The following is a 14,019-nucleotide window of genomic DNA, read 5'->3' on the forward strand; positions in this document are numbered from 1 at the left end:
GCCATTGTGAATGGCTTCTGCAGTTGCTCTGAGCAAACCAACAGTTGACAGGGTAAATATTCTGTTTGGAATTTTAACCAGACATGTAAACAGTTTTTAACTGTTGCAGGGACATCACATTCCCCCATGGTCGATAACCCCTCTGACACCCACTCTTCTCTCTTCTCCTTTCAAAAGATGAGAAGACAGGAAGACTTTTATGTGAAGGGACTGTTTTTGTTTGTATCCATGGAGTCAATACACAGACAGAGCTTTTACTGCTACTTGTTGAAAACTGTGGTCTGACAGCTATACTGTGGGGGATGACTTATTGTCAGCCAACCACTACCTGGAATTGAAAACAAGACTGTGTATGACCTATAGAGACAATGCTACACTAATATCTAGCGAATTACAATGGCAAGCCAGTTGTTACCACAAGCCTCATCACAACAAATCTAAGAGAGCAATAATCTGTCTTTATGCTTAAAGATGTTAGGGGCAGGAATCAGCTTTTCCTCTTACTTCACAAATACCACACAAGTTGTATTGAATACACTTCACACATTCTCTACTCACCACCATAACAATGACCAGTACAGTAGATCATCTGAGGACCTAAGTCCATTCATGGCATGGCCTGCTGACTTGTATATGCTACATTAAACAGGGCTGGTGAGAGTTAAACCATCAACACTGAACTATGAATAAACTAGTATTTCCCCCTCTATGACCATGAAGAGAATTGCATTGGTACTGCTCAAATCACACTATCAATCAGATGAGCCAAGAATACCAGACCATCGAACACTTGATAGATTGTACAGTGAATGAGGCACTAGAACCACTCAGTGACAAAATTAGATTAGTCTTGTTCATTGAGCACCATTACTCATGGCCAAATGTACAGTAAACCATGTACAGTATCAGGACCAATGGTCATCACTGAGTCATGACAGGAAGGTAACATAACCCCCCCAGGTCACTTAGGACAGTCACAGGTATATCATTTTACATTAGATTTGAGTAATTTAGCTGACGGTCTCATCCAGAGCGATTTACAGTAGTGAGTACATTCATGTTCATACGTTTTCTTATATCAACAGTAGAGGTTAGTACAGTAACACTGGAATAAAAATAAATGTGGGTGAGGATGACACTGTAAAACAGGTAAGTGGTGAGTGAGAGATGTATTGGTCAGAATGGCCACAGCTAAAAGGGTGCGTTGTTGAAGTCTGATTAAGTAATGTCAGAAATGGGGGGAAGAGACAATATGTTGTTGTGCAGAAAACACCAGTGAACTAGGCTGGGAGCATCTTTTAAAAAACATTCAAATGTCATTTCAGGAAGCCCCTGAGAGAATATCAAAAGGAGAATGCCCTGTAACCCTGTAACCTGTAATCATCAGGGAACTTGGATAAAAGCTGGGAAAGCTGGAGAAATCTGAGGATCTCACAGCTTGTGATAGGGGACATAAATCCCCATAGAGGGCCTGTCTGCTCTAGTCTGCCCTCTCCCCAGACTCACTAGCAAGCCTGCCTCCGGAGCTTCCCTTTGTCCAAAACTCCTCCCTGCTTGGAGCAAAGCCACAGTGAGCCCTAGAGCTTTCTCTGCACTTATTGATCAATAGTTGGGAAAGCTTATTGCTCAATAGTTGGGAAAGCTTATTGATCGATAGTTGGGAAAGCTGTACAGTAATTGTAATGCGTAAACAGTGCAACATGGAAACGCAAACAGATACACTTAGAGATGACAATTACATACAAATATTTATTTTCAAACAGGAGGTATTGCATCCTGTATTGCATCTGAAAATGTGAAAATGCAGAGAATGCCATAGCTATGTAACACTTGAGAGTATATTCAGTGAAAAATGTAAGCTGTATGTGTCATTGATTAATTATTTTGGCCATTTAATTGTCTGTGTAATCTCAACGATCAGCTCAACAGTTTTGGTTTGTGTTACTGACAGTTAGACAAGTTGAGAAAGTGCACAGTAGTTTAGATATTCCTCAAAATAGTTTAAAACCATTAAGATTTAAAAACACGCAGATCATTTTTTGAGCATTCATACATTTGCAAGATCCTAAACCTGAACATCTAAGAGATTGCTCTTATCATGTCCATCTGTATGGTGCACAAACATTCTAAATCAATGCAGTAGTACTGTCCCCTTATCACGAACCTGGAACATCCCTGCCATCCCCAAACACACAAGATTAATCATAAAGGTGATTTATTAAAACCTCACCAGTTATCATAGAACAAAAGTCAATTGTGAGGATTCAGATTTAAGCGCCAGACACACATCACAGACCAAGAGAATAAACATCGTAAACAGAATCACATTTATCCATTCAAGTCACATTAACGTTTCTTCCATAAATAACTCAAATGATTTTTGTTTGCAAATTTAAATAGAATTGTTCATGCACCCAAAATAAGTTGTTCTCTTCCGCATGGTGAATGTACAGTAGGCTTTGCATGCCTGCCTTTGTGTAGGTCCTCGTTTCGTACTCATTCAGGACCAACGGTTACAATCCCTGGCGATAGAATGTGGAATCAGACCATCTGGATAACATGGGATACAACCAAACTCTGATCCTCAGATTGTGAGCCTGACTGCCCAGTAATCTACTCTGAGCTGACTCCAAAAGATTTACACATCCGTAGTAATTTCACACCAAAGGCCAGGTGATAAGGATCCTTTGTAGCTGTCTAATGCCCATTCTGTGTCCATTAGGAGACCTCAGTGAAGCAGGTTTTATGTTTATAGAACAGTGTTTTGACCTGGACAGGGGAGAGATCCTGCCTGTCCTTTACCTCTTCCACCTCCGGACTTTTGTGAGACTGCTGCTGCTGGTCCCCATACTGCAGGGGATGACATAAAGGGTGTGTATGTGTCTGTCTGAGAGGCTGTGGCACAGGGGGGCTTTCCCTGTGGTTGTGGGAGCTAATCACGGTAAGAGGGTGGTTGTGAATGGGCGCTGGCTTCAGAACGCCCCCTGCAGGTTTGATATGGCTATGACAGGGGTGGGAGCTCTCACAGCTACTGCTGCTGCTGCTGTGCTCGGGTAAAGAGGTCGAAGCGGATGCCATTGGCCTTAACCCTTACTGAGCCGCTGATACTGTTGTGGGTGGAGGTGCGGCTGCTGCCACCAATGTCAAACAGCTCCCGGCGGACCAGGACATGGCGGCGGATGACCCTCTTAAAGGTGTGGCGGAACTCCTGGATGCGGTATGCGTAGATGAAGGGGTTGACCACTGAGTTGCCGTGAGAGAGGATGATGGCAACGTATATGATCCAGAGGGGCGGGCGGGCACACTGAGGGCAGAACAGGGTGAAGCAGTTGATGATGTGCAGCGGCAGCCAACAGATGGCAAACAGGCCCACGATGATGGCCAGCGACTTAGCCGCCTGGACCTCCTTTTGCAGGGTAGAGTGGGACTTCCCCCCGTAGACAGCCTTCAGTTCTATGAGCTTCAGCTGATGCCGAGCTGCCATGAAGATCCGCAGGTAGATGACCAGCATGAGCAGCAGAGGCATCAGCACACAGGCGAAGAAGTTAAAGTAGACCATATAGTCCATGACCACCACATCCTCAAACAGGCACTCCATCAGGCCTGGAGGACAGGTGCTGTTGGGGCGCTCAGTGGACTTATTCCAGCCCAGCATCGGGGTCAGGCCGATGATGATGGACAGCACCCAACAGACAGCAATTATCCCCTTGGCACGCTGGCCTGTCACCAGGCTATTGTACCTGTGGGAATAATAAAGATATGGACTGTCAGTAAGACACACATTATGGGCTCTCTTGGCTGGAGGAGGATACGTTGTCTCTCTGGAGGGTTAGACTCCCCCAGAGGTCAAGGGATAGTGAGTTAAATAATAAACACTATAATAGTAGGCATTTCATTAGCTAGGTTTCCATCCAATTTGCGACCAAGTTTTATGTGAATGTTCTAAAATCTTTATTGAACAATATGCGCATTTTCCCACCAGAGATGTTTCCATCAAAACAGACTTTTTGCAGATAAAAGGCTGTGCGTGATGACATTTTCAAATCTACTGATGGTTTTGTCACAAAAACTGTTGTGTTATTTAGCAAATGTGCACACTCCAGTCTTGACACATGCACTCTAGCCAACAGCTCACAGATACAGCAGGTAGGCTACCTACATTATGAGATTATTATGGATAAGAGCAATATTATTTGTATTTGTCAAATGGCAGCCAAGCATCGATTATCATGTCACCAGAATAAGACCCTTGATATTTATTGGAAAGGAGCATCAAGCTCATCACCTTCAACATTCACCACACTGCGAAGTTCATCATCATTTCTTTAATCTGTAGCCTAATAAACTGCATGCTTTCCCGAGTTGTAGTGGGAGGACAACACAACATACTACATGAAGAAAAATATGTGGACACCTGCTCATCTAATATCTCATGCCAAAATCATGGGCATTAATATGGAGTTGGTCCCCCTTTGCTGCTATAACAGCATCCCCTCTTCTGGGAAGGCTTTCCACTAGACGTTGGAACATTTCTGCGGGGACTTGCTTCCAATCAGCCACAACAGCATTAGTGAGGTCGGGCACTGATGTTGGGCGATTAGGCCTGGCTCTCAGTCGTCGTTCCAATTCATCCCAAAGGTGTTCGATGGGGTTGAGGTCAGGCCTCTGTGCAGGCCAGTCAAGTTCTTCCGCACCGATCTCGACAAAACATTTCTGTGTGGACCTCGCTTTGTGCACGGGGGCATTGTCATGCTGAAACAGGAAAGGGCCTTCCCCAAACTGTTGCCACAAAGTTGGAAGCACAGAATTGTCTAGTATGTAATTGTATGCTGTAGCGTTAAGATGTCCCATCACTGGAAGTAAGGGGCCTAGCCCGAACCATGAAAAACAGCCCGAGACAATTATTTCCCCTCCACCAAACTTTACAGTTCACACTATGCATTCGGGCTAGTAGCGTTCTCCTGTCATCTGCCAAACCCAGATTCGTCCGTCGGACTGCCAGATGGTTAAGCGTGATTTATCACTCTGGAGTCCAATGGTGGAGAGCGTTACACCACTCCAGGCGACTCTTGGCATTGCGCATGGTTATCTTTGGCAAGTCGGCCATGGAAACCCATTTCATGAAGCTCACAACGAACAGTTATTGTGCTGACCTTGCTTCCAGAGGCAGTTGGAACTCGGTAGTGAGTGTTTCAACTGAAGACAGGCGATTTTTACGCAATATGTGCTTCTGCACTCGGCGGTCCCAGTCTGTGAGCTTATGTAACCTATCATTTCCAGCTGAGCCATTGTTGCTCCTAGACGTTTCCACTTCACAATAACAGCACTTGCAGTTGATCAGGGCAGCTCTAGTAGGGCAAAAATTTGATGCTGACTTGTTGGAAAGCTGGCATCCTATGACGGTGCCACGTTGACAGTCACTGAGCTCTTCAGTAAGGCCATTCTATGCGAATGTTTGTCTATGGAGATTGCATGGCTGTGTGCTCAATTTTATACACCCGTCAGCAACAGGTGTGGCTGAAATAGCCGAATCCACTAATTTGAAGGGCTGTCCACATACTTTTGTATATATGGTGTATCATTGCGTGACTAAGTTTACCTCGACATGATGGTTATTATATCAATATTTGTGCATAAAGGCGTTTCCACTGCTTTTCTTGCGTAATTAATTTTACAGACACAAAAAGATCCCACCATGTCGAACTAACAAAATTGTCTGTCGGCATATATAACATTGCCCGGTTGTGACTTGTTTCATGCGCTAGGTAATTCATCTGCATGAAATGTTTGGATGTAAATGTGGTTAGACACACTATCTTTTTATGGGAAAACCTCTTGTCTAAGTTATAAAAAGAGACTTAAAAATAAAACGTCAGTATTTAGAAGGGAAGTCTATTTCAAGTGTCTGTTGGTCAGTGTGGGAGAGCAGCTGAGCTTTTGGGCCTGTTTCTGTCACATTCTCTAGACGTTGAGGTTCAAAGGTTAGCTGTGAGAAAACAGCAACCCCCCCGTGCAGCAACACAGACATGCACAAATGCCCTTAACACATCCCAGGGAAACAACAGAACAGCAATCTTGGACGCAATAAAAAGGGAGTGAATGGCATGTTGTTTTTAGGTAATGCACACTATCAAATATGCCAGTAGGAGTGAGGTTGAAAAGAGTGTGAGAGCATCAATCTACACACACTATCCAGAAAGTGTATAAGTAATTACTGATTAATACATTTTAGGGAATAATGTAATTTATATTTGTTTATCTAGGAAAATAAATGACTGGTCTGAACAGCATTTTTTTTTGTTTACATGCTTATAGTTCTGAATGGGGATCATGGTCTGTATAAACTATTAGTAAGAGGAGATTACAGTTAACTGGTCTTGGGTGATATGGCCTCCTGGGAGACTATAGCTGGTTCCACTGAGGAAATCAGAAGCTCATCTAGCCATTTGGTCCAAAAACCTAAAGGTCATTTAAAAATAGTACGGTCCTCTGCTGCTCTATTCTGAAAATATCTCACACAGATTTTAAGATGAAGAAAAATGTAGCAATGTGCTACTGGCATAAAGCATGAACTACACAATGTACCTGCAACCTGGGTATGCAAATCAATCAAAGGGTAGATTAATATCTTTGAAAAGCCTAATCCAGGGGTGGGAAACTTTTTGACTCGAGGGCCACATAGGGATTTTGACATTTGGCCGCTCCAATTTTTTGTGGGCCAATTTGTTAGTCAGCATCAATTTGCGGGCCAGAAAAAGGGCAGTTATTTAAAATATAAAGGGTTCATTATCATTTCTACATACTTTCTATTTTTTTTTATTACCTAAAATAATAATTTCCCCCAAAAAGTTTTTTGCTCACCCCTGATCTAACCTCTTTCTCCGTATATGGGAGTGGAAAGCAGCGCGACAGCAGCAATATGTTTAAAATGGTTAGCACACTCTCTGTTATGTTCATACAATTTGGAACTAACCTGAGGGGTATCTTGATAGCGATGTAGCGGTCTATGGCAATGGCCAGCAGGCTGAAGATGGAGCTCTGGGTGAGCACCAGCACAAAGCAAGCAATGAACAGGCAGCCATAGAAGTTGGAGCAGAAGCCRGTGCTGATGACGATGGCGAAGGGGATACCCAGCACTCCCACAGCAATGTCTGCCARCGCCAGGGACACCACAAAGAAGTTGGTGATGTTCTGCAGGTTGCTGTTGAGGCAGACGGCCCAGCAGACCAGCACATTGCCCAACACAGACAGTACAGCTATCAGCAGCTCCAGCACAATGTAGATGACAGACGCAGAATCGTTCAGCATCGTGAGAAGAGCAGCGAGGTCACTGAGGAGGAGGGAGGACCACTCTCCTCAAGGTCCATAGCTGCAGCCTGGCAGCAGTGCGCTTACTCTGTAGGGTGTATCTCACTGCCTGGGACTATGGCTGAGCTCTCSACACAGAGACCACTTCACCTTAAAGCCTCTTAGAAGTCCCACACAGTCGGTGGTCAGAGAAGCAGTCCAAAGGCTAAGGCATTCTCCTCACTTAACATATAAGGCATGACAGTCTCCTTTCTGTTATGGTATCTGCTGTCCTGTCTGGCCCTCTCCTCTCAAGTCCTTCCCCGCCACTGTTTGAAGATTCAGCCCTGTGAAACTCAGATGGGGCTCAGACTGAGCCAGGAAGTGATCACATGAGCGTCATACTGCTGCTGATAAAGGGAAGAAAGAGTAAATAAAGTGGAAATGCTGAATGCAGAAATGAATACACAAAATACCAGTGAATAAGAGGACTTTCCATCAAATATTAACCACATTTGAAGTCAAACAATAAATGACAATGTATTGTCTGCCATGATACTCTGGAATTTCCAATGTAGCAAGTCAAATAACAATTGTACTGTTTACTTTACATAAACAATGTACTGCATTCCCCATACAACTGCCGGTCATCATCATTGATATTTGATCCGAACCAACATTAAGATCTGCAATAGTGAGCACTGACATCTGACTACGGATCACAGTATACTGACTACATTACACTACTTGGGCAACTGCAGTGGTCATGTTAACACATGATAACTGACTTTCCACCAATGCTCCTATTTACGATTAACAACAGTCACTAAACTGTAAACCAGGGCTAGAGGAAATAATGCCATGATGACACGGTGGTGTTATGGAGCCACTATCCCAGTGACAGTTAAATGTCAGCTGTACCAGAGAGAGGAAGCAGTCGGATGCTTCAGGGACTGGAATTTTCTATGTCCCCCTGAGATCATCCAACCCCTGCCTGATAAGGACAAAGTAGTCTTGAGGACATCCAGAGACAGAATCACTAAATGAGGTTATCAGGACACCAAATGAAGCATTCAAATTTCGTTAGAGAAGGGTGTCGTCATGCTCAAGAAAAACTAAAAAACGAATATAAATAATTAAAGTAGTACAGTATGTGGTTTGGGATTACAGCAGGCATAATCTACACTTCAAATGACAATTGTTTTAAACAAGGTCTAATTTGTCAATCAACTGTGGTAACTGTGCCACGCCGAATTTCCCTGGAATTAAATATGAGCGTGAAGAGGTTTCCAAACTCCTTTCATACAGAACTCTGATCATGTTTATGGAGAATTCCCACAGTGAAGCCAATGATGTTTTCTGAGGTTACTCATGGTTTCAGGAGATAGCAGCTGTGATGGAACTGAAAGGCCTTTGTTCTCAGAAACATTTCCATTCAGGTGGGACTGAGGTTTTTTCCGACCAATCTCAGGTACTGTTTTAAGTTTATCACACACATACAGTATGAGGCACAGAGGCTGCTGTTGCAAATAGTGTCAGTCTTGGAGCACATGTAACCCAACAGTGACAGATCTGATAGCCATAGCCTAGTATACTGTAGGAAAAACCCTTGCCTTGCAAAAAGCCTATAATGCAGTTGTGAAAGGAAAAGGCGAAATTATGTTCACCATCACACAGACCTAGTCACAAAAGGACCAGGGAAGGTACAAAGTGGTACCTTCAATATAGAGGTTACAACTGGATTAGAAGTGACATCTCAATGTGACTGCATCTCAGTCACCTTACTACAGCAGTCAAAAACGAGGTAATAACAGGGTATTTCAGCTGTCCCCTTTGACAGCACTTGAGGGGTATGAATAGTCCAAGTATAATCTATAATGTTAAATTCATTTTTATTCCATTGTGAAACAGCTGTAGCAAACAAGAGCTCTGACTGTATTCTGCTGAACAGTGGACCCTGGTGGTTGGATTTAAACCAAGGGTAGTGCTTTAATACTGCATCTCAGATTAAAAGTATTATTTAAAGTAACTGTCTAGTGTTTCCAGATTTCTATGAAATATGAAGGGTCATTAATTACGTGAAATTGTTTTAATTCCAAGAAATTATGATAAGCTGCTTTTTAACATGCTTTTTCTGTGTTGGAATGGTGTAGACATACCCAAACAACAGAAGGGTGTGGGTGTATCTGGGTCATAAAAAAAATCTGTAAATAGACCACTGGATTGGCCAGCTCATCAATGACATAATCCTATGAGGAAATAGCAAGCATTTTTTAAATGGTCTGTTTATGATACAAGGTTGGGCAAAAAAGAAAATAATATATCAAATTTATGCTTTGGCCACAAATATGAGCATAGGATGAAACAAAAACATTATTTGGGTATGAGTTAACAGAATATGAATTTATAAAAGTTCGATTTTCTCTGGACAGTTACTTTAAGCTTGACACAAAATATGTTCAAGCTTGACACAAAAAGCAAATTAAATCATTCCCATGAAGATAAACCAACTGAACATACAGGGCCTCAATAAGTGCACATTAATAGCTTCATGTAAGACTGTTTGCTGAGGAAACCAGAGAACATAAGGAATCTGACTCCCACTTTAATACACTTACCTGGAGAGGTAAAACCACTGTGGTAAAATGGAAACCTAATATACTTGGCACACCCATCAACATTATCCTTACTCGTAAGTGACAGTATTAGTATCCCTAACTATCTACTCACCTCCATCCTGTAGTTCCCTATCAAAGAGGGAGTATTTGTTTATTTGGATTCCCATTAGCTTTTGCAGAAGCAGCAGCTACTCTTCCTGGGGTCCACAAAAAACACAAAACATGACAAGTAACAAAACACTGATACACTGCTAGACAAGGACAGTCACATACATGTTTAAATACAATAATTTACAAACAATACAACATACAAGGGGATCTGTGTAAACATAATATCTAGAAATACATAAAGTGATTAAAAAACTTCCCAAAATGTATTGGGCACAATTATCCATAATATACAGTGCCTTCAGAAAGTATGCATACCCCTCGACTTATTCCACATTTCTTGTGTTACAGTCTGAATTCAAAATCCATAAAAATACAAAAACTCTCACCCATCTACACACAATACCCCATAATGACAAAGTGAAAACATGTTTTTAGACATTTTTCCAAATTGGATAGAACTCCAAGGGTTTGGACTTCTAGTTCATCCTTCTAACTCCATTTTATTAATCTATTAATTAATCCTAGTATGTAAGCGCTTTGCACACCTGGATTGTACAATATTTGCACATTATTCTGTTCAAAATTCTTCAAGCTCTGTCAAGTTGGTTGTTGATCATTGCTAGACAGCCATTTTCAAGTCTTGCCATAGATTGTCAAGACGATTTAATTCAAAACTGTAACTAGGCCTCTCAGGAACATTCAACGTCATCTTGGTAAGCAACTCCAGTGTATCCTGTATTTAGCCTTCTGTTTTAGGTTATTGTCCTGCTGAAAGGTGAATTTGTCTCCTAGTGTCTGTTGGAAAGCAGACTGAACCAGGCATACCCATAACATGATGCAGCCACCACCATTCTTGAAAATATGAAGAGTGGTACTCAGTGATGTATTGTGTTGGATTTGTCCTAAACATAACGGTTCATTTTCAAACCATTAAGTTAATTTCTTTGCCACATATTTAGCAGGCTTACTTTAGTGCCATATTGCAAACAGGATGCACGTTTTGGAATATTTTTATTCTGTACAGTCTTCCTTCTTTTCACTCTGCCATTTCAGTTAGTATTGGGGAGTAAATCTGTGTTTGAAATTCACTGCTCGCCTGAGGGACCTTACAGAGAATTGTATGTTTGGGGTACAGCAATTAGGTAGTCATTCAAAAATCATGTTAAAACACTATTATTGCACACAGAGTGAATCCATGCAACTTATGTGACTTGTTAAGCAAATCTTTACTCCTGAATTTATTTAGGCTTGCCATAATAAAGGGGTTGAATACTTAATGACTCAAGACATTTCAGCTTATCATTTTTAATTAATTTGTAAAAAAGTCAAATAACATAATTCCGTTTTGACATTATGAGATATTGTGTGAAGGCCAGTTACACATAATGTCAATTTAATCAATTTAAAATTCAGGCTGTAACATCAAAATGTGGAAGAAATCAACGGGTGTGAATACTTTCTGAAGGCACTGTAAGCCTTGCATAGGCTGTCCCGTGTCTGTATACCTGGCAGAAAATCATTTTGATTGCACCAGCACTACCTGTTGTATAAACTTGCATGGTTAACAAAATGTTTAATTAGGCTATTCATTAAATAGTTAAAATACTCTAAATGCAAACCCCTTGACTGCTATCCAATTCTATGTTCAATAAAAAAACGTACCTTTTTAAATGTATGCCTCGTCGTATTCAAAATGAATTACAATCTTTTTAGAAATGAGTTTGCACCATATTTATAATCATCGCTTAATAAAATAACAAATAGTTCCTCGAAAACCCATTGTGAAGAATAAGATATGGGAAACTCAATTTGTTAGGCTACTTGTGCGCTCCGCTCCCACTGTTTTCACAACCGATTCTGGTTCAATACCTCAGGCTGACCAGATTTACACCACGTGTTCCCATGGTCCGTGTTCGTGCGGATAATTACTTTTCTACACTAAACCGAGCAACACGGAATGTGAAAATGGACGGTTGTTTTGTTTTTAGATAGACATTTTATAACTGATTTCTTATTTTTTAAATCTAATTTTTGCTTAAAAACCCAAACACAATTTGATATTTTGATTTTCACATGTGGGTTAAATGTGTAATGCCTGTCATTGACTGGGCGTTCCCAGACCTCAAACATCGCTTAACCACAGCTCTTATCTTGGTTCATCCTCACCCTTCCCGTCAGTTTGTGGTGGAGGCCAATGCTACTTATGTCGGAGTGGGGGCGGTCCTATCCCAGTGTTCTGCCCTGGACCTCAAGCTACATCCCTGCACCTTCTCCCATCGCCTCAACTCGGAAAAGAACTACGATGTGGGGAATCGTGAGCTTCTTGCGGTGACGATGGCATAGAAGGAATGGAGGCACTGGTTGGAGGAGGCGGAACCCCCATTCATCGTGTGGACCAACCACAAGAACCTGGAGTATCTCCGCACCACCAAGCGCCTCAACTCCAGGCAAGCCAGATGGGCCCTGCTGTTCACACGGTTCAACCGTACCGGCTGGGATCCAAGAATGTCAAGCCGGTAATCGGATGTTGGAGTCTAACGCTGTCCGCGCTGTGCTCCTGGAGTGCGCCCATTCCTCCAGGCTTGCCACCTGGGCTCCCGTCAGAACCTGGCCTTTGTGCATCAACGCTTTTGGTGGCCTACGATGGTTCCGGATGTCGCCGCATTTGTCTCCGCCTGCACGATCTGTGCTCAGAATAAGACTCCTCGGAAAGCTTCGGCTGGTCTTCTGCAACCACTGCCTGTCCCTCACCGCCCCTAGTCCCACATATAACCTGGATTTTGTCACGTGTCTCTCCCAGTCTGACGGCAACACTGCCATCCTGACTGTGGTCGACCGGTTTTCCAAGGCCGCTCACTTCATTCCTCTCCCCCAACTACCCTCGGCCAAGGAGATGGCCCAGCTCATGGTGTAGCACGTCTTCCGGATCCATGGACTGCCCGTGGACATGGTTTCCGACTGGGGGCCTCAGGTCTCGTTCTGGAAGACGTTCTGCGCCCTCATTGGGTCGTCTGCGAGCTTGTCTTCTGGGTTCCACCCCCAGTCCAATGGCCAGTCGTAGCAAGCCAACCAGGATCTTGAGACCACTCTGTGCTTCCTGGTCTCCGCTAATCTTACCTCCTGGAGCCAGCAGCTGGTGTGGGTCAAGTACGCCCGCAACACCCTTCCCTGCTCTGCCACGGGCCTATCTCCGTTTGAGTGTTCCCTGGGGTATCAGACCCCGCTCTTCCCCGAGGAAGAGGTCGGCGTACCTTCTGCCCAGATGTTTGTCCGCTGCTGTCATCATACCTGCAAGAGAGCCTGGTCGGCCCTCCTCAAGACCACCTCCAGGTATCGATGACAAGAGGATCGCCATCGGACCCCGGCTCCCCAGTATTGTCTCGGGCAGAAGGTATGGCTATCCCCCCAGGATTTTGTTGTTTGTTTGTCTTCTGTTGCCCCGTACCCTTCGTATACATCCCATCTTTCATGTGTCCAGAGTCAAACCTATGTCTCACAGCCCTTTGTCTTCTGTTTCTATAACGGGGGGGAGGTCGCGCATTATCCCCTGTGTATTTATACCTGTGTTCTCTGTATGTCCATTGCCAGTTAGTCTTGTTTGACAAGTCAACCAGCATTTTTGTACTCAGCTCCTGCTTTTTCCAGTCTCTCTTTTTCTCACCCTACTGCTTGACCCTGAGCCTGCCTGCCATCCGGTACAGTTGCCCCACCTCTGGTTTACTGACCCCTGCCTGCCTTGACCTGTCTATTGCCTGCCCCTGTTGGAATATTAAACCATTGTCAATTTGACGTGTCTGCATCTGGGTCTTACCTTGATTCCTAATAGCTAACCATTTACAATAACAGCAGTTCTAACTGATATATCCTAGCTAGTCACCTCCAAAATGATTGGCAAAAAATACTTTATAAATACAAATACTGAGCTATATTGTAGGCCTATGCAAAAAAAAAAGTATATTTTATACAATTGCTCAAATATGTTTAAGTAATTTAAAAAAAGGTG

At 43.0% G+C, this 14,019-nt stretch overlaps 1 pseudogene; it reads right to left on the minus strand.

Moving 5' to 3' along the window:
- Positions 1 to 1,735: 1,735 nt before the first annotated feature.
- On the minus strand, positions 1,736 to 7,773 carry LOC111973880 (adenosine receptor A2b-like; annotated as a pseudogene).
- Between the last annotated feature and the right edge of the window lie 6,246 nt (positions 7,774 to 14,019).

This window comes from Salvelinus sp. IW2-2015, linkage group LG15 (genome assembly GCF_002910315.2).
Source record: "Salvelinus sp. IW2-2015 linkage group LG15, ASM291031v2, whole genome shotgun sequence".
Taxonomy (NCBI): domain Eukaryota; kingdom Metazoa; phylum Chordata; class Actinopteri; order Salmoniformes; family Salmonidae; genus Salvelinus; species Salvelinus sp. IW2-2015.